At 43.1% G+C, this 21144-nt stretch overlaps 1 protein-coding gene across 1 annotated transcript in view; it reads right to left on the bottom strand.

The window, feature by feature from the left end:
- LYN (LYN proto-oncogene, Src family tyrosine kinase) overlaps positions 1-8458 on the bottom strand; it is a 46603-nt gene extending 38145 nt beyond the window's left edge. Inside the window, exon 1 of the mRNA XM_082479616.1 lies at positions 8408-8458. The gene's annotated coding sequence lies outside the window, so the exon portion shown is untranslated. The remainder of the gene's footprint in view (positions 1-8407) is intronic.
- Between the last annotated feature and the right edge of the window lie 12686 nt (positions 8459-21144).

Here is a 21144-nt window from a genome sequence, read left to right as displayed (position 1 = left end):
AGCAATTATTGTATTATTTTCACATTTTCATCAATCTCACTAGCTTTTATAATCCTCTTGTGATCAGTTAAGGCACTCAAGTTTGTTTCATTTTTCATAATGACAAACTGTTGTCACAGCAGATTTTCTTCTCGCATCTGCAGTAGCATGACCTGGCACCCTGATATTAAATTTCTCCCCATTATTTTGCCAGACTGTTCTTTCTGCACGATGTTTTCAGCTCCCTGTCTGTTTCTAATACCTCCTAATATCACAAGAGGAATCCTACTTTTTCATTGTAAATGCAAGTGTTAAAAAAAAAAAAAAAAAGTCGTAATGTAATGCTAATGTAACATTAGGCAACAGAGAGTGGTATTGCCAAGGGTTTGGGGAGGTGCAGCAGAGAGGCACCACTGCCCTGTTCAGCTTCTTTCACAATTCCTTCCTCAGCAATTGCGACCAAGACAAGTTCTATTTTGGCCATGCTATCTCAGATTAATTTTTAGGGTCTTCCTATACCAGTTACAGAAAGTATAACGCTGTCACCTTCATGCTGTCCATCACTTACGTCCTACTATGGTTATAAATCCTCCACACTTCCTCTGCAACATTTGTTTTTAAGCCCTGCACCAATATTTCTATTCCTCCTCTTCAGAGCCCAGATTCCTGACGTTAGCACACAAATATCTCAGTCCCACCAAACCAATCTGCGTTGGCAGAAACCTTTCTTGAACTCCTTACCCAGCTGACTACTGTTCTCATTGACGTTCTTGACACCCATTCTTCCACCCTTTGGCATCCTGTTTTCCTTTCCCACGTTTGCCTGAAGTCAGGGGTAGGACTACACAACTTTCATAATTCAACTCCACTTCCTAATTTAAAGACTTTATAAAATCAAAATTTGAGTAAGAACAGGGGAAAAAAGGTGTGCTGCCATCCGACTGTAGTGGGAGTTGACTGTGTATTACATCATTACATCCAAAGATCCCCCAACAGCTGACACAGGACCAGGAAACTTCTGGTGAAATAAAGCACCTGGTGTTGCTGTATTAATGTTGTATTGATATGTTTAATTTGGCACAAGGGAGACACCTTTTCTTCTATACTCCCTCCCTCGCCCTCCCCCCACCCCCCTTTTTTTTTTTTTTCACTTATTAATCCAGGCCTTTTACCTGTGGAATAACCCATGCTAATTAATGCGTTGCTATACTAAATGGAAAACAGGTGACTTAAGTTATCACACCTCAAGCTTCCAAGTATGAAGTGATCCAATACAGTTATATAGAAAGTAAGTGTGATCAGGTGAGGGTTGAGAATTACGTACTTCCCTCCACAGCCTTTGAAATAGGAGTGCTTTGGTAAAACTAACTGTATCAGTTCAGGTAAGCCGTTTTCTGTATTCAAATGATACTAATCCACAGTCCAGCTTTTGTCTCTCTATCCTTTAAGTCTCTGAGGGGAAGAGAAGTTTATTCAGTGCTCAGCTAAATGATACATGATCTTTGTTGGAACTCATAAATGACAGCATAACATATATAATAAATATCATCATCGTTGATGACATGAAAGGTAACTCTAGCAGGGGTGGGGGGCCTTGACCAAGGAAGAAGCATCTTACATTTTCCTATAAGTCTACTGCAATTTTTGCCAAGATTTCTTAAAAGCTTGGTTTTGTGCAGGAACTTTGGCAGTGGTAAAAAAAAAAAAAAATTGGAATAAAAAAATCAAGACGAAACACTGAAAATAACTAATGTCATCATGGTAGTATAATATCGGTATAAATCTTGTAAAAGAATGAAAATAAAATTCTGAAACAAAGCATTACATTGAAATGAAGCAGATTATAATTTATACAAACTACTGATCCTTTTCCTTGTTTATTCAATTGAAGAAAAATACCAAAACACAAAAAAGTTAATCCACACAAGATTGTAATTTTGTTAACATTGCATAATAGACTTCGTATATTATGAAAATGTTCCAGATTCATGTAGTCAGTATTTTTGGCACTGATTTTAAACCAAGTCTTACATTAAGCTAACATCTGTTTTCTGACCTTATAACACGCTTCATTTTATTACAATCATTTGCCTCAACTGCATCCTCCAGAATTTTGAATCAATATCAACAATGAATTAATGCACTTTGCCAGCCCTCAGGCAACCGCATCTTCCATTTCCTCAACTTTTTTTTCCACCATACCATATCTTTTGAAGATAGGGGAAAGGTCAAATAACATCTTAATTTGTCATAACAGAATAAACTTCTTCAAATTCTTCAAAAGGATCATATGAAATGGAACAGAGAAAAACTGTACCAACATGTTAACCAACGTAAAGTGTTCCCACGATACTATACAGACTTAAAAGTGTTATGCAAACAAGTAAACATGTCATTTTCTTTACTAGTAAAAAACCTCAGTAATGACAAACAGCAGCTCCATATAACCAAATCTCCATTTCCAGATGGAAATTTGGCCAAACCACTATGTTGAAGAGTATTGATCTTTTTCCCAAGTATTAGGAAGTGTCCCACTCCAGCTAGCAAACCCCAAAGACTACGTCTACATTCCAAGCTCAGTGTATCTATGACTCACATACAAGTTTTTCAGCTTTAAATTGATGCCCTCGGCCAATAATGGCAGTGTGCTGAAGTTTCAGTAGTCTAATATTTGCCCTGAGCTTTACAGATGTCCACGTCTACCAGTAGCACAAAGATCCTTCTCCCCTCCCTTTTTGATGACTAGAGCAATCACGGTGGCACAGGAAAATGAGAAACTACCCATAAAAACGACAAGGTTTTGGAGCGAGATCTGGGAGGAGGCCAAATGACGTCATCCTCATAAAAAGTGACGTGACAGAAGGACAGAAGGACAAGATTCACACAGTTTCTTTGGAGAACACAGATCTGTGATCTACCCTTCTTCACTCCCAGGAGTGCTTACCCAGCTCCCCCACCTGCCCTTCTCCTTCACAGACACACAGTTAGCCTCCCAAAACAAGGGGTAGTTGAGAGGTGGGCAACAAGGGTTTCTACGTCAGTAGGACAGTCCAAAACGCCTACTTTATACACATGCTGGTTTTACTCAGGTGTTGATTTCGACATACCCGTCAATGTACTTGAAACCAAAGGCACAGCCACACAAACAAATTACACTAACAAGTGGCCCCACATGAGCTATTTTGCAGTACCCAACATCTGCATTTACTACGTGATACATGAAAGAGAAATCACAGTTAGCTTCTCCCTGTTTCATTGAGCCTCAGAAGACAACATGGGACGGAGTGAGCAGCTTGCTAACGTTTAATGATTTGGGGGAAAATTAAGGGGTGTCTAATATCACCATCAGGCTGCACCCCAGCTCGCTCTTCAATTGAGATTTGTCGCTCTGTCCACCCCCTCCAGAAGGCGCATAGGAAGGTATACTTGCAGGTAGCAGCCGATACTCCAAACCTTCATCTCATTCAAGAAAGACAGCCCAATGCTCAACCTCCACATGCCCAGACGAATGTATTGACAGGACATTTGTTGGGGAGAATCATTAATAGCTAGTATGACTAAGAGAAGACGGTTATTTATGAACGTGGCCTTCAACTAGTTAAAGATGTTGGCAATAAAGGGTCTTTTGCAGATGTGATCTCTTGCTTTGAGATGTGCCTGTAACCCAAACCCATTGCTGTACTGTAAACAGAACTCAAAGATTATGAAATTATCACAACATCCCAATGAAAACATGATGGAGGACAGCAAATGCACAGCCAACAAGCCCTGATGAAGGTTTTGATGGAGGTCTCATAGAAAGTATACCACTTCTCCTTTGGGTTTATCTTCTGTTTTCAGTGTGTTCAATAAAAGGGGGACAGAGGGAGCAGATCATTAGCGCATATTATCTTTTGCTCTCTCAAATTCAGGTAACCATATCCCCATGGAATAAATCAATTGTTATAAACCTTACCTGGGTTTATGCCTTCTACAATCCACTTTCAACATAGATTAAGATAGTTAAGACTAAATTAGTGCAGAATGACTGCTGTGTCCATGAATCCTAACTCTGTACTATTGCCTGGCTATTTTGTTTGCACCACACTATGTTTACCATCCTCCTCCATTGGTCAGAGGCCTTCTTCATCTGCTGTCACCTCCATGTTTAAATGCTGACACATACTCATGACCAAACTTGCAACTTAAACATACCATTCTTGTTATAATCTCATCATATTATGCCTTGGGCACCTGTCTAAAGCACTGAATTTCACAAATAATTCACAAAAGAAAACCAGACTTTTTTTTTTTTTTTCCACCGTCTTCAAATGGCAGCAGGTAGTTCAGTTGCAAAAAAAAGAGTTACTTCTCCAGCAGACTGTTCTCTGTTTTATTAGCTGTTTAGCATTAAATGTACACAGAAGAACCCTGCTGAAACACAGGCCATTGTACTGGGGTATGTAATATGGATTTAAGAATGAACTCTAAGCTCAGATGAAAATTTAGGGTTAAAGCATTCATGCTGATGTGGGCTAACACTCTTACTCAGAGTCCAGTTCCTCCTGGAAGTTTGCAAACCTTGGACAAGTTTTCTTAAGTCGCAAGAGGAAGTTGCAAGAGTTCTCAAAAAAAAAAAAAAAAAAAAAAATCAGACACTGTCAAATCCGGTGCCAGTAAATTCCACTAGCAAAAATGAAGTTTTGTGCTATTTAATCTTTACAAGGACACTAGAAGAACATTCATCGCTAACTGTGTAAGTATTCCTGGGAGGGACCACTTTGTCTTGTTCTCACTGATGTAAGCAGCAGAACCTCCCTGAACTTCAAAGGTGTAAGATTGTACTTCAGGTTATGGCACTTTGCAGAGGTCTATTTAGAACTCATTTATTTTACTTAATTTTAAACTCTGTGTTAGTTATATTCCTTTGAGGGCATGAATCTAAACCATGCCATGTTCCAGTTGATTTCTCGCCCAGCTTAGTAAACTATTCTAAGCAACTGTTGCAATTTGGGATACATGTGGGGGCACCAAAGGATATTGTCTGAACCAAGAGTTTGCTCCGAATATGATAAATACAACAAAAAAAGCTACGCCATGAGCAATTTTTGGAGCTTTTCAGAAGAAGTCCTTGAGATCGGAGGTTTTGGAACACATATGAGTACACTCTGCATAAGGCCAAAAAGTCCTGAAGGACTGCAGATTGCCACTGATGCCGGTCTGAAAGCCCAGCACATAAACACAAAGGCATACTTTAACTAAAATCTTGTGAAACTATATGCTCAAGCTGGGGTGACAGTAAGAGCTTAAAAGGAAATATGGCACTGAACATGGAGTAAGAATTCACATCCAAGTTTCTAAGCATGCTTTTCGCATTTGTCGCACTCATCAGCACGAATAAGAAGTTTCTCTAAAGTTAACCAAATCAAAAATATTTTACATGACTTCTGTTTTCAGAGAGGAGTGAGAGCGGGAATCTGGAAGCCCTCTTTTGAGGAAGGGTTGTGAATTACTGCTGTGACGGTTCACTTGATTGTTCCTGCTTCAAACGTTCTAAGGAAGAACTAGAGACCTTGGATTTTAAACATGTGTACATCTTTGCAGATGATCTTTCTCAAGGGCAAGAAAGAACATGGAGTTCCCCACATTACCAAGACAGCAGCTATGCAACAATACTATCTTGATTAAAGTTCTTTTAAATTTGGGAGAAGTTATTCTACACCAAATAGAAGTTCTGAGCGGAAGACTGACTTGAAGAAGCATGTTGCATTTGCTCAATATATCAATTTATTTAATTTTCAGAAACTGATTATTACGTTGACCGCTGCTACTATTTTGACGTTGCCTTGATGTTTCTCGTTTTCTCTCTCTAAAAACAACCAACACTGCCGTATTCACAACGTATCGCTACTGGATCGCACAGCATTTAGTATTTTCTGTTGTTTCTAATCCTGCTTAACGGTCAAGAGCCTTGCAGTTGGTAGCAGATGAAGACCCAGCAGTAACAACCACAGCCAGTTCCACTGAACCAGGCTCTCAGCCCGCAAGTGACTGCGCACAACTTGCAGGAGCTCGACAGACTTTGAGACTCAGGCCAGGACTTTCTAAACAAAGGGCAGGACACGGACCTGAGTGAGTAGGACAGCATGCATGGTTCATTCTGGCAGATTTAAACTCAGGGTAAACTGGAGGTCCACGACAAGAATTATTTTCACATTCATACTGCAGACCGCAAGGATTTCACAGCACTATTATTACGGCCATACCGGCTGCACGTTGAAGTTCATAACCTTTCTAACTTCAAATATCAAATATGTAGCTCACGGGCAGGCCACGTGATTACGCTGTGCCTAAAAAAAAACATCTTCGAATGTGCAGAAGCCCCATTGTTTATATGTGACTTTAGCACTCACAGACCGTGCAGCTAACTTTCCCAACAAGAACTAAGAATAAATCAGTGTTCACAACGGTTACCTGAGTTTGTTTCAGGAGAACTGTAATGAGTCCACAATGAACGTACATTTGAATCCCATGGAATTAAGCGTTGTGCAAAGAAGACGCTTAAAAAAATGAGTAAGATTGCTTGATTGTTGGACACATACGGGAAGTTCTCAGGACAACACAAACCACATGAGAAAAGATGTAGGAGAGGAGGCTGAAATCCCTGAAAAGTCAGAATTGGGGTTGATGCTGAGAAATAAAGAGGGAAGACTGTAGAAGCAGAGAGAGAAAAGGAGAAAAAACAATCACGTAAGAACGCAGAGGGTGATAACTAGCGGGGTAGAGACAATTACAGTCCCTAGGAAAGCACATCATCTCAACCAGTATGACAAGATACAGAACACATAATAAACAAAATATAGTCCCATCACTGAAACTGTATTCTGCGCTCAAGGGACAAATTGCTTTCCCGTGTCATACTGTACCAAGCATATCGCTTTCATTGCAGGAGCAAGGAAAAGGACCTTTCACCCATCTAGACCTAGCAGAAGACTGCCATTGTACGTAGTCAAATACATTACAGAAGAGAATACTGTTCTGATCCCCAATTCAAATAAGCTATTCAAATGCTGAATTTTGCATTTTCTGGCACTTGTATCCAATGCCTTCAGACTTACTCCAATGCTCCATTGAGAGCAGAAACATCTCACCTGAAGCACCTTTTTCCCACTTGTTCACTCCACCGGCCAAATCTCCTTTCTGCTGGTGCCGGCTCTGCTGAAGTTGATTCTTCAACACTTGCAGTGCCTTCCCAAAACTAAATTTCTTAAGTTTCACTTTCTGTGCGGACAGAGCGTACGGGGCATGTCGACACCGCGGAGCACAGCACGGAAATCCTGGAACAAGAACCGTTGCCTCAGCACCACACCCTCACAACACCAAGCCTTGGTTGCTTCTTCACAGGCCAGCACACATGCCGATAAGTCCACGCTCTGCTTCGCCGACCCAGGGGGATTTACAAAGAGGGTCAATGCTGGCTCAAAAGCTTTTCACATGTGCCACTACACAGCCCAGATAAACCTCCTGCGTACAAGAGAAACAACGCTTGACCAGAGAAAGTCAAAGCAACATTGCAGAGCAGCATGCAAAGGGGTAGCAGACAATTCACGCTGACCATTTTCAAGACAGAAACGAACCTGTTTCAAGTCAGGTCATCATTTTAAATTAGATGTGGTAAACAGTGGAAGTTGGCTCTAAAGATAGATCACATCTACACGTAATACGTGTTCTAGATGGAAGAGTCTTGTTGGCCATCTTTAGAAGTATGAAGCTGCCCTTTCAGGAGGCACAGGCTTCTTAAAACACCGTGAAGACCATGTTGGTACTGTCAGGTTGGTACTCCATCAGACTTCACACCTCTTCAAGAGGCTGGGGGCACATATTTCTGGGCACATTCTCCCTGATAAGGCAGCACAAGTAGATTACAAACGAAAATTAGATTATCAAAGGTGTTGAGACTTATTTTTCTGCAAGGGGAAAAAGAAAAGTTGCTACACAGAGATCCAAATCAAGAGATGAACCGAACAACTTATACCATTGACAGTCCTGGAGACAAAGCTGGAAAGAAAGAAACAACAGAATGATGTTAGGGAAATGAACGATGGGAGAAGAAAAAAGGAAACAGCGGTAGGAAGGGGGTACTGCTACAGCAGGATAAAGATTAAAACATGGCTTTTCCCAGGAAACTAGGGAGAAAAAGCCCCAAACACAGCACGTTATTACTAACGAAGACAGCTGAAGCAGTGCGGCTCCAAGACTTTTTCAGACACACTGGTAAGCATCACGGCAGAGGGATGGGAACTGCTGCCAAGGAAATTTAGTGGAAGATTTTCAGAAGAAGCAAGCTCTCCTGGCCAGGCCTAGTGGCCATGCTGCTGTGCACCACCTGCCTAGCAGAAACCATCCATCAGGCCGTCTACATCGCAAGAGAAACAGGCTCAGCATTCACCTCAATATGGCCCGCTGCTTCACCACCCGTGCCAGGACAGCTGCTGCAATCTCTCTCGCAGCCACTGCAAAGTGCAGCTGCAAATCAGTGACAGAGCAAAGACCTCTCAAGACAGAAGAAGGAAGACAAAGTGCCACGCCAGCAGTACAGTAGGAGCGTTGCTTAAAAGGCAAGTTTTCCCACACCCCTCACGGGCTGTGATGCTTCTCTCCAGCTTTTACATAGTTTAGCAGAACTTTTGCAACGATGGGTCTGTAGTTACAAGAATGTACTTTGAATCCCATTTGCATGCTCTGCTACGCCATAACGGCACATTCAAATGACTCTTGAAATGTATTTTGAACAAGTTGAACCCCGAACATCCAACAAGAGGATTTCCTCTTTCTCCGGCCCATCCCCTTCCTGTGTGTTTACCAAAAACTTTCAGTTCCTCAGTGGCACTGACACCAGCTCTGGCGATCGCTTAACCCCGTTCTCCAGCTCTCGTCCGCTCACGCCTGGATCACAGCTACCCCAGGGCATTCAGCACTTACTGAAGGGTTTTAGAAATCCCATCGAGACACGTGGTAAGGCTGGGGTTGCCCTGGAGAAAACCATTTTCTGTCCCCTGGATCTAATGAATGTAAACCTCACGATGCTGGCAAGGGAGACTCGAGCATGCAATTTCAATAAATGCAATAGATTCACTACTACCCAGATCTTATCTTACTCAGTTGAGACTATCGGGAAATATTTTCTTTTTCTGAGCAGAGTAAAACCTAGTCATAGGTCAGACCTACTGACTTATAAACACGTTATCATTATATAGGAATTCACTCAATGTACTCTTTACCTTTTAATATTAATTTTGTTCTAAGCCCCTCGTACAGTCTTACATGGAAAGCACAAACTTGCTTAGCAGCCAAATATACTTCTGCGCTAACTCCCGTAATACCGCGTTGTTTCAGTTCATGCCCAAGAAAAAGCTTGAATAAGATTTCATCAAAAAAATGATCAAACAGTTTTGTATACACCTATCTGTACAAATTAACAAAGGAAACATGAAAAGCGAAGCAATATATTACAGAAGCCACATCAGAGCGCCCACTTGACAGACTGTGTTTTTGTTGATGAACTTCCTGAAACGACTTTCTGTTAAACCAACAAAGGAGTAGTTAAGAACACATCCCAGAGGGAGTCCATTCCCTCCAAGCTTTTATCACGTTCTGACTTCTAGTAGCCCCCTAAAACAGAGAAAACTGCAGAAAAGACCATTCCAGAAGAGCAGCTGCATCCCATACATCAACCCCTGTGGTGAGCTATCACATCTCCAGTTTAAGATCACACAATTTGCTATCACAGCCACTTTCAAGAAATGGCTTGGTCACAAGAACGTGCACATAAAAAAAGCAGGCCTTTGCAAACTGAAGTAGCAAATTCTACAGCATATCAACCAGTTTAGACAGGAAGAAGTAGCCTCACACTACACGCAGCGGAGACCATAGAGGAAGAAGGACACATTGTTCAGACTGTTTATCATTTGAGTCCTTTGAACTGAAGAAGCAAGATAGGACGCTGCGCAAACACAGGAACCAATTGTAGATACTTGAGATGCCAGCAGTTTGAAAAAGATAGGCGATGCTGACCTAAGGGATGGCAAACACTGGCCAGAATGGTGCTGGTCTCCCCTTTTTCCCCCAGAGAAATGAGATCTACCCACTCTCCCCTTCACCTTTCCCTGGTCTCCTCCTCCTTCTGTCCCCAGTACAGTGCCATCAAAATACCGTCTCTCTTCTGACGTTCGGCTGACAGAAATAACTAAACTATGTACCTCTATGCGTACTTCATTAGGGCACACAACCAATACGAGTATCTCATAAATACCTGGAGGAAATGCTTCCAACACAAGACGAATTCTGCCGTTGCATTTTGTTCCATGAACTCACATTTTCAGGAAAGATGCCGAACACAACTGTGAATGATTCAACCTCGGAAATTACAGCATTTAATGACAATGTCAACAGGAAATGTATTTGAATCAGGCAAAAATAAATATGAAAGCACAGACCTTTCCATCCTTCCCTGAAGGACAATTAAGTTTAAACTAAGAAGACTCACACTAAGGACAGTTACATTGTATTTGCCTTTTATTAGTAGAAGCTGATTTCTTTGAGAAGGTACCATTACTGTTTACAGTATGGCTGTCTCCTCCTTGTATGCTTCAGTAAAGACTGTTTTCATATGAATGTAATTTTACATTTTTTATCTACATAGTTTCCTGTGGCATGGCTCGGCAAGTCTGGAAGCCTTTTTCCCTATACCATCTCCAGCACCCCTACACTCACATGAAAAAGGGGACACAAATAAATGGGAGAAATAGGAAGCAAGAATACGGTCAGCAGGAGAAAAATCCTAATTCTCAGCTGGGCAACTGGTTCTTCTACAGAATGAAGCTGTTCTTCTTACAGATAGAAATCCTATAGGGGTAAAGTAACAATAAATACTATTTAACAGAATCACGTGGTTTGGTGGAATTATTTACACACCCAGCTCCATAGCTTCAGAAGGAAGTATCACCTACCGCACACAAAGCTCACACAACCCTCAGGTTCCCCGGCCAACGGATTCTCCTCCCATCCCTCGCATTAGCACGTGACAGCTCACATCCTTCAGGGATCACTGGTGCTGCAGAAATACATCTCTGTGTACAGCCATGCTACCAGAGCAGAGTGTTAGGAGTCCTCATCTACAACTAATGCCCACCCGGTGCCTTTTTTTTTTTTAATTTCTTTATTAAATATTTCTTTATTTATTCCTCATCTGCTTGTTTTCTGTGTTCATTCTCTTTTGCAAAGGGCTTCCTGGACCCCAAGAGCAAAACTGGCTCTGCGCTTCGCTGAACACAAGAAAAAGTCACTCAGAATATGCACGTATGGGAAGGAGGAAGACATTGTCCCCTCTCCAGATCACCGAGCCCTTTGAGAAAAATGAAAATGGGTTCATAGTCAACTTGTTTCCATCTAAAAACCTCAAAGACACCCATTAAGATTCCAAATAAGATGCAAAGTACAGATTGGAAAACATCTCCTTTTTGTGACAGAAATGGAATCACATCTGAGATTAAATACCGCAGTTCTTAAACTTTCCTGAACAGCTATAGAGAGGTCAAATGTTGCTTTCTGATGTGCAGGACAAGAAGGGCCAGATGTAGCCTCTCTGGTCTTCTGAGCCACACCGCTAAATCTCAGCTACTAAGCTTAGCCAGGAGGACCTTGGACCTTTTTCATTGCCTGATTTAGGAATTGCTTCCCACAACACCTGAAGTTCTGTGATGCCATTTATCTTACAAGAGCCAAGAAGGCCAAAGAAAGATATCTCACTTCAATTACATAGATAAAATGGGGGAAAAAGTATTATGAAAGGTTACTTATACATTCATAAATACATGCACGGAAGAATTTCACGTTTATGGAAACACTCTTCACAGGGTAGCATTAAAAACCAGAATATTAGACAACTTGAAGGCAACGGGGTTTAACTTCGCATGCAAAAGTTTCATAATTCATTGCATTGTCAGAAAAGATCATTGCCCAACTCCACTGGTGAAGGAACTACAAGGAACGTCCTAAGCCTTCCGTTGCCCTCTGTATACTTATATAGGAAAAAAACCCTTATTTACTCAACAAAAATACAGGAGAAAAGCAGAATAACTTCAAGTCAGCCAGCCACTGTGCAAAGATGATCATTCTATACCATTACAGTTAAAAAGAAATACATATCTCAACAGCACACAATTAAAATAGACCTTTATGCTATTAAATCAAGAATTCTCTTCTAACTAGTCTGTAGCTCACAAAGCTGAAATGGAGAAAGAAAGAAGCTATAAATCTCAGAAGAGATCTATAGAATGAGACATCTGTTGATCTCAAAGTTCATTACCTTTAATCCTCGCTCAAGATTTCATAACATCCTATTAACAGTATCTAACCGATTTCTAGCCTGTCACTAGTTTTTCAGAGACAATTATCGTGATTTTTTCTCATCCATACTTTCCGTGTTGTTGATGGTACCAATTATAAAGATACAAAGTCCCAACATATAAAAGATTAGTAACACCGACTCCACATTCAATACTGGGTTGGAAACAGTTCACACAAACATAATTTGACTATCCTTTCGATAAAACTGAGCTATATTTTCCCAGCATAGCTTTGCATTTTCCCAACAAAAATCTTCCTTTTTTTTTTTAAAAAAAAATAACCTTTTAGTGATACTATGATGAGCACAGACTTATCTACCTGGCACTCATACTTTACAGGTACTTACCACTAACATTAAGATATCTAAATTACTAAAGTCTTCTGTGGGATCAAGCTAGGAAACGTAATTTCCAATTTGTATTACAACATGCTAAAATACATTGATTGGACAGATTGTTTCCATTTTTCAAAGACGGGAATGAAAGGCAATAGATGAGATACTGATTTGGGGTTTCAGATGGAGTAACAGAATAAGAACTCAACCTTTGTGCTCCCCGTGTATACCCACAGTAGTATAATCTGGCTAAACAAGTTTGAAGTGTTAATCTCTTTAGTCTTTAGTGCCAACAGAGGTCAGCGAGGCGGTGAGATGAGTTCTTGCAAACCCATTCACTACAAACACATAAAAGATGCAATTTCAACAGAAACACTAACTGCTTTACTGCAGGTACGGCATCAACTAGGCAGATCTAGCTTCACTTTAAGATCCCAAATTAAAATCGGGAGGAGAAAACCCCTCAAGACCATTCCTTAGGCACACAGTACCGTTACAATATCGTCACCAAGACACATCACGCACCAAATACCATTTTCTCGTCTTTCTTCTAAGCTAACGCACATTTCAACATACAAGTTAAGAGGAAGCGGCTTTAACTTGGAAGACGCTCCAGGATTTACTCTCCTAGAAAAAAAAAGCAGCGTAAGGAGGAAGACCCAGAGGCCACAACGCCTCCCCTAAGTCGCGGCTATCGCGCCGTGCCTTGAAACACGGGCTGCCGCCGGCGGATTTCACACGCCTGCCGGCACGAAGCAGCCCGAAGGCACCCGAGCCCTCAAAGACCACCGCAGAAACGGGGCAAAGCGGCAAGAGGTAAATAAATCATGCTTTTGAGAATGATTTCCACCCTCCCCAACCACAAAAAAAAAAAAAAAAAAAAAAAAAAGAAGAAGCCGTATTTCCTTTAACACCCCATCGGCTCCTACCGGGAAGGTGAAGCGGCAGCGGCACCTCCTCCGGGAGGCAGAAGGCAAGACCCGGAAAGCACCTTCTACCCACCTTACCGTGCCGTACCCCGCCGTGCCGTGCCGTGGCGGGGCACGGAGGCAGCCCGGCCGGGCACCCGCCCGCCCCTGCCCGGTGCACACCCCGGTGGGGAGAAGCCGGGACTGCCTTCCCCCCTCTCTCCTCCCCCCCCGCCGGTACTTACTTTCCCGGGTGCGAAAGTTGAGCGGCAGCCAGTGAACTCCACGGTGACCGGCGAGGCGCCGAGCGGGGCGGGTGTCCCCGGGGCGGGCGGGAGGGGTGTCGGCGGCGGGGCCGGTATTGCGAGCGGGGCGCGGCGCGGCGCTGCTCCCCGCCGGCCGGGAGAAAGGAGGGGGGGGGGGGAAGGGGGGGGGCGGTCGGCCGGCGGAGGAACGGCGCAGGGCGGGCAGCGGTTGGCTCGCCGGCGGCGGGGCTTTACTTCCTGCTGCCGGGTTCGCCCGGCGGTGCGGGGCGGCGAGGAGGGGAGAGCGGGGGGCGAGGGAGGGAAAGGCGGGCCGGGAGGCGCAGCTCCGCCGGCCGGAGGGCGGAGGGAGGGATGGGGGGTGATGGGGGGGGGGAGCCGTGGAGCGGGGGGGGGGGGTAGCGCTGGAGGCACCTCTGCCCCACGGCACACTTCATGCGGTGGGTTGGCCTCCGTTAATGGTTATAACTGCCTAAAGCGGCCTTAGCCCGAGAGGGAAAACAGGAAAAAAAGGCTGTCTTGGTCCTCCAATAGCCTAAAAAAAAAACCATCACGAACATCTTCAAAACTCGACTACAGCAACTTCTAAGGTCCCTTGGAAGCTGGGTTGGAAGAAAACAAACAACGAGTAAGGTTATCTTTTTAATTTGTCTTTGTCCCCCCCCCCCCTTTTTTTTTAAGAATGATTTACTAGCCTGTTGAAAAGTGAAAGAAAATCTCATAGGTCAGCAAAACAGGAAATCTGAACGTGTGGACGTAACACCCGGAGGATGCAGCTGAAAAGCTCTACAAGAACGGGAGTCGAGGTGTGGTGTGTGTACTGCCACACCACCTGGATGAGTTCGGGTCATGGAGATTTCAAAGGCAGAATTTCAAAAGAAAAGTGTTTGAGCATTCCACATAAAGCATTGAAGGCAGTGGAACAAGTTTGAGGAACAGCCAAAGTGGTACTAGGTACAAGATGCAAGATTCTCAAAGGTATCTCTGTACTCTTTCTTGAAGTCCACCAATAAGGCCTAACTGAGAGTTGGAGCAGACTGGGGAGCTGGCGAGGGCTTCCAGCAGGACATCCAAATAGCTGAAAACGGCTCAGTGCAGCTCACACCCCATGGGTTTAAGAGAAGAACCTGAATCACGTCCAGGAAAGCAAACTCTGATAGTAGCACTTAACAGATCTTTGGCACTGATGTAACAGTCTGCCACACGCGGTCACATGCAGCTGGCACAATCATGTCACTGTAGTATGTGCTGCAGTCCTGTCTTGAGGCTGTGACTCCAGCACACAGGCCACTACCTTGATCCAGTAGAAGACTCAGTCTGTAGAAGCAGTCAGAGCATAATCTGTCACATTTCTAAATGAGGCCCAGGTGTCCCTGAGCATCTGTACAGCTCTGAAAAGTGGAGGGCACTAGTTGCTTGTCTTCTTTGAATTATGTCATTGATGATTAATGTCATGTAGATACTCAGACCAGCCTCTCAAAATATTGTAGGGTGAGACAGTAAGGAATTCCTTTAAGTTCTACTAAAAAGTTGGTAAATGTTTTCTCCCTTCCCCCAACTTTTTTAAAGGTGTTTTAAAACCAAAAAAAACCCAACCCCACAAAACAACGTTTTTCCCTATGAAAAGTTTATACAAAAAGGAAAGATCTGATTTAATTTACGTTGGGTTTAGGGATTTTTTTTTTTTTTGAAATTTGGATTCCAAAACTTTATGTAAAATGAGCTATTTCTGTTCAGAAGTGCTATCACAGAGGCTCAAGATAATGTACTGGTAGTGCCTCATGTTTCCATTTTCCTCTACAGGGTAAGTACCTTGATCTTGTATCTTTCTTGGAAAGGAGAAATGGTGCATAGAGCCCACATCTGTCTTGACCTCCCTCCTTTCCTCCTTATTTCTTCTTTTCATTATCAAGTATTCCGCTGGTGTTAAAAATCACCTCCTATCAAAGCATTAGTGTAAATAAAACGAAATTTAGTTTTGTAAATGCATAATAGAGTCCAGCAGTCTAGTAAAAATACAATCTCACCTATAATGTGAGTCATTTGGAAAAATAAAAAAAGAAGTGCTGAATTACCCTCAATAGGCTTCTGTGCAATGAGATTCAGGAGGCACAGCACAAACTCTTCAGTTCTGCCCCAAAAGAACTAATATGAAGAAGGGTTTGAGCAGAGTAAATATACTGTGCTTTATAAGAAGAAAAAACAAAGACAGGTTGTTAGTATCATTTGAAATAAGTCACGGCTTTAGGCATCCTCATACCCACTGGTAAGAGTAATATGTACAAAATCTACCTTGGAAAGCGTAATCAGGAAAGGAACTTTCTCTCTTACTATATATTCGCCGAGAGATAAAAAAAAACCTGGTTCCAGCCTCTCTACATCTGTAGATCTGCTGTTAGTCACATGTTTTAAAATGTGCAGATAAGAAAGTTGGGGGGTGGTGTATGGTGCACAACGGGGCAAGACAGAGGCTGCGAGGCTGCCACTGAAGTGGAAGTCCTTGTAGGAAGGACTGTGAGTTACATTATCCCGCTAGTGTTCCTGCTCAGCAATTGATTTTCCGCTTCGGGACGGCTTGACTCCCAGACTTGGTCCTTACTGCTGCATTAAGCGTGGCTGCGAGATTGTAAGGCCCCAGCACCGCGGTCAGCTGGCGCTGGAAGAGTCCATGTCCGTGTTCTTGGCATCCAGAACGTAGGGACTACACCAAAGTGGTGGTCGAACAGTCCTTGGCCCAGGTTAACTTCCAGACCAGCTCCGGAAAAATTTTGAGAGTGGTAAGTAGCCAGGGCCAGGGATCAATCCGGCAATTTGTCAGTAGACTCAGGAACGTCCAGGAAAGTTTGCTTGGGCACCGTTAATTACCAGCCCGTACGTAGCCCTATGGGCTGCAGACCAATCCAGCTACGCAGCCGTGTAGGTAGGTGCCGATCATCGTCTGGATTGCGTCTGTGAGTATGCAGTGGCACAAACTGGATCTGGGCAGTAAATCAAACTTTGTCACAGACAATGAAAACAGACGGCAGACTTCACTCTCTGGTTTTATATATTCCTTAATCTCATCGGTGCGGTGCACTTTCTCCAGTACGCTTGAACCCAAAAGCAGAGCAGTAATAGAGGAATACTTGTTAGTCACGAAAGCGTAAGTGACACAGCCAGAGCAGTAATTTGAGAGACATTCCAAGGAACACCTGGGTTCATTCAATAAAAAATAAAAAAAAAACAACAGGGAAAAGGTCAGTTTGTTCAAAAATAGGTTTACAAGGATTTAAATTCTTCACAGAAGAACAGGGAAAGAGAGAGCAAAGATACATGTAAAACTAAAACATTGAGACATCTGGCCTTTTTGAATGAGCCAGAGTTTTGGAAACTCACTTTCAATTTGTTGACAGAGTAAAATGTCTTTTCTCTAGAAATTCCAGCATTTACATGGTCACCGCCTGCATTGTTTTTCTGTATTTTATTTCTTCCTCAAGGGATTATCATTAAGTAGTTAAAGTCCAAATTGTTAACCTGCTTTGTAAAAAATGTAGCAATTTTTAAAGAAGTATTGAAGAATGGATTATGAAAAATGAGATCCAAGTCACATGCTCATTCTTCACACAATGTTGTTGGAGAAAAAAAAAAACAACACAAGAAAATAAAAGCAGGTTCTTTTGGCATTCCTTTTGCATCACTTCCTTTCTTATTGTAACCTACAATTTTAGAGAAAGCCATATTGGCCTGTGTAAGAAGAATATTTACAAATTTTGTTCTAAGAAATGTGCTTTTCATGTGATAAAGGCAGTTTGCTTTTGTTTGTTTGTTCAAAGAAAAGTAATATAGGAAATAAATGTGGCTTTCAAGTATGAAGCAACAAGTTATATGCGTGGATATTCATCAGTTCCTGTTCTTGTTTCCAGTTTGGAGCCTGGGAAAATAAGTTTTGGGACACTAAAGAGAAATGAAAACAAACAAACAAAATCTTAGTTTTTAATTGTAGTTCCACTGTGATTATTTGAAGTGTATCACACATTAATTTATAATCCTGACTAATTTATGATCCAAAGTTTTGAAATTATTTAAAAACGCTTTGGGGAATAACGTGCAGATTCCTGTATGGACTCAACCTACGTTTGACCCGTCATTCAGACTAACACTGCACATACTCAGTAGGTTAAATCGGGGAAAGCTGGCGTCTTTTCTATAGGCAGTGGTTTGCCTAATGCACAGCTGCTTACATTTTATTGCACTGACATTTTCTGCCCATAAGTCCTAAATTCATTCTTTTTTATGTCATCTTGTTAATTCTAATTCCCACGAACGAGCCATAATAATACAGCATATAGAAAAAGTGTTTGCCTTGAGATACTCTAATTCTGAAAGTTAAGAAAAAGCTGTTTCTTCTGTGCCTTTGCTGATTGTAAATACTTTATTCACCCGCCATTAACCCTTTTTATACACAGGAGTCCCTCCCATTTTGTCCCCTCTTGTTTCATGTCTGCGAGCAGAAAAATTGCTAGTTTGCAAATCAAAATGTGTCCAACACTGGAAGCCGGTCTGAGAACCAGTTGCAATGAAATAGGTTGCGTTGGTGGCTCGGCACTGGTGCTTGTTCTGATGGAGACTGAAAATGTCCTACGTGCGCTCTACAGAATACCCCGATTGCCATTCTGTAGAAATGACAGCTCAAATAAAGCATGGTCTTCGTTCTCATGAATATCATCTTACTCAGGGAGCCAAGAAAAGCAGCCGAACCGATGAGTTCTTCACAGCTCGTTCAGGTAGGCAGCAGTAAGGGTGAGCTGGCGAAGTGGTTCCAGGAGCCCTTTGCTTTCAAAGACTTGTCGCCATTTGCAGATATTCTTCTTGGTCTGAAGAGACTGCCCACGTTATTAGAGAGTGTGTTTAATTTATCTTGAATTTAGTACCCAGTTCTGTGATGACTAATATTTATTTACCTGAAAGAACAGACTTGAGCTAATTCAGGAGCAGGTGTATGATCATTTCAAATTAGCAAGATTACACAGTGGTGATATGTTTGTTTGTTTGTTTGTTTATTTGTTTGCTGCCTCATACTCCGGTCATTACGCCGAGTGTCACCAGCCTGGATGGGTGTCCAGCCTGCACCTTGCCTGTCCTGCACCACATGAATTGTTAGTTCAGAAGCAACATGGTGTTTCTGGAGGCAGTTTCCAGAGTGGGCTGCTGTCGAAGTGTAGCTTTCCCTTTCCAAGATCAGCCAGTTGCTACGGAAAATTTCCTCACGGAGAGGCACTGGACCATCATTAGCATCTTTTGAACAGCTGCAGTAGCAGTAGGAAGGCAGTCCCATTCCTGGTCACAGCCATAGAGCAGCATGAGGCGTCCCTGCATCAAGCGCAGCTTTCATTTTCCTCTGGGGCAACGTAGAGCATCAGGCAACATATGTGGACGTTGAGTTAATGAAGTCAGAGCTGGTAGCATCGATGAAAAGATTTGGTACCAATTAGAGTTACTGATGCCCTCCCCTTGTTGCACAGGGTTTGTGAGAAGTAGCTCTTCTCTGGGACAGAAGGTAGTTATCACCAGAGTGCCACTAAGCATCAAAAAGAAGGTTGCCTTGGTTATACAAAACCTGGGAGCACCTAACTTTTGCTGGTGTGTTACCCGTCACCCTGGGCTTGGGAAGGTGACAACTACCTTTGTGAGTTAGGAGGTGACACCTGCCACCCATAAAGTTCTCAGCAGGCACCCTCTGTGGACACGGAGGATGTGTTGGAAGGCTGTGCTACCTGTAACAGCAACATGGTAGGGTGATCTCTTTATTCCCTGTCTCCTGACCTGGCACAATTTTCCATCTGCAGGAACCCCAGAGAGGAGCCATCATGGATCATTACAGATACTCTCCTGCAATCAGCTCAGGCTGGCTGGTCTGGCCAGGCATATGGCACTCCCATCGTTCGTATCTCCTGCCCATCTGATGCCGTGCAGCCATGCCAAGTACAGATCTGCTGCTGAGCCCATTTGGAACGATGGAGTTGCTGAATCACCCTAATACTGGATGAGCCTGCTTACCTCATCTTGCCTTTAGCAGCAACCTAGCTGTTGCCAGAACCGCTTGCATTACCACCTCAGGTAGGGCTTCAGAATGGCCGTGCAATGTGTCTAAATGGATGCTGGAGGGCTACTAACCTGCCCTCTGAACCAGGCTCCTGTTTGCACGCTGCGTCCTTCGCAAAAACCCAGAGAGCCAAAACATGGTGGCAGGGTAGGAGTACAAGTGGAGCTACAGCCCAGTCCCTCCACCAGCTGCAGCTCTCTCATTTCCCATGAAAACTGGGAGGGTCACATTGTCAGGAACAACCTGACTAATTGTTTTCTGCTGCGTGGTTGACAGCTGTTTGCTGTAACTTGAAATCATGCATATGTCGGACATGAGCAATAAATCAGCTTTTCTCTGACTTTCCTGTTCCCAGTTGCTGTTTCCCCCTGAAGGCCTTTGTATCCCGTTCTTGGAGCCAGGCCCTACTGGCTTTGAAATCCCAGCTGCACCAGCCCATCCAGTGCAGCTCTCCAGCTCTTTGCCCCAGGCTTTGAAATGTTTGAAATTTCAACCCTTAACATCTCTGATGCCATCCAGCCCTGCTGCGAAAGCCCCCAAATGATGCTCTCAGCTGGAAACAAACGAAAAGTAGAAAGTAATTGAAACAACAAAGGCAAAAAAGAAAATAAAATCTTGAATAAAATGACACAGCAGCTATTCCTAGACATATGTGAAGTGTGGAAGGTGGGCACTGCCTGAGTTCTTGTCTGGGATCAGGTTGTAGCAAGAATCTCATACAGTGTCTCCTGCAGGCAATGCCTGCTCTATTAGGAGTTGTCCCTTAGCAGCCACTCAGCCTTGGGTAACTTATCTGGTGTGGAGGTGTTTAGGATAGGATATGAAGTGGTCAGGAAGGCTAAGTCTGAGGTACCAGGAGCTTCTGAGGGAGTAGGAATTCCTGATGCTCATTACGGCCACTACCAACCTCCTCTGAGTCTATACTAGCACTTGGGGTCTCAACAGCAGTTGTGTTTGTCACCTGGCTCCACTTTTTGGATGTCCTAGGGTACTTTATTTAGTCCAGGACAAAGTCTGTTTTTTCTTATCATCACAACCACCTCTTTCCTGCATCCACGCATTTGCTGCTGCAGAACTGCCTGGCCTCTTGGTTGTCGTGCACACCCTGTACTCGGTTCTGTTTTCTGCCACAGTCAGCAGAATTGGTTTAGTCAGAGAATAAAAGTAATCCTTGTTCTTTCCTTAGCCAGA

The sequence above is a fragment of the Vanellus vanellus genome, assembly GCF_965231255.1.
Source record: "Vanellus vanellus genome assembly, chromosome: 2".
In the NCBI taxonomy this organism is placed as follows: Eukaryota; Metazoa; Chordata; class Aves; order Charadriiformes; family Charadriidae; genus Vanellus; species Vanellus vanellus.
The sequence above is the reverse complement of the archived record's forward strand: the minus strand, read 5'-3'. Positions and strand labels throughout refer to the sequence as shown.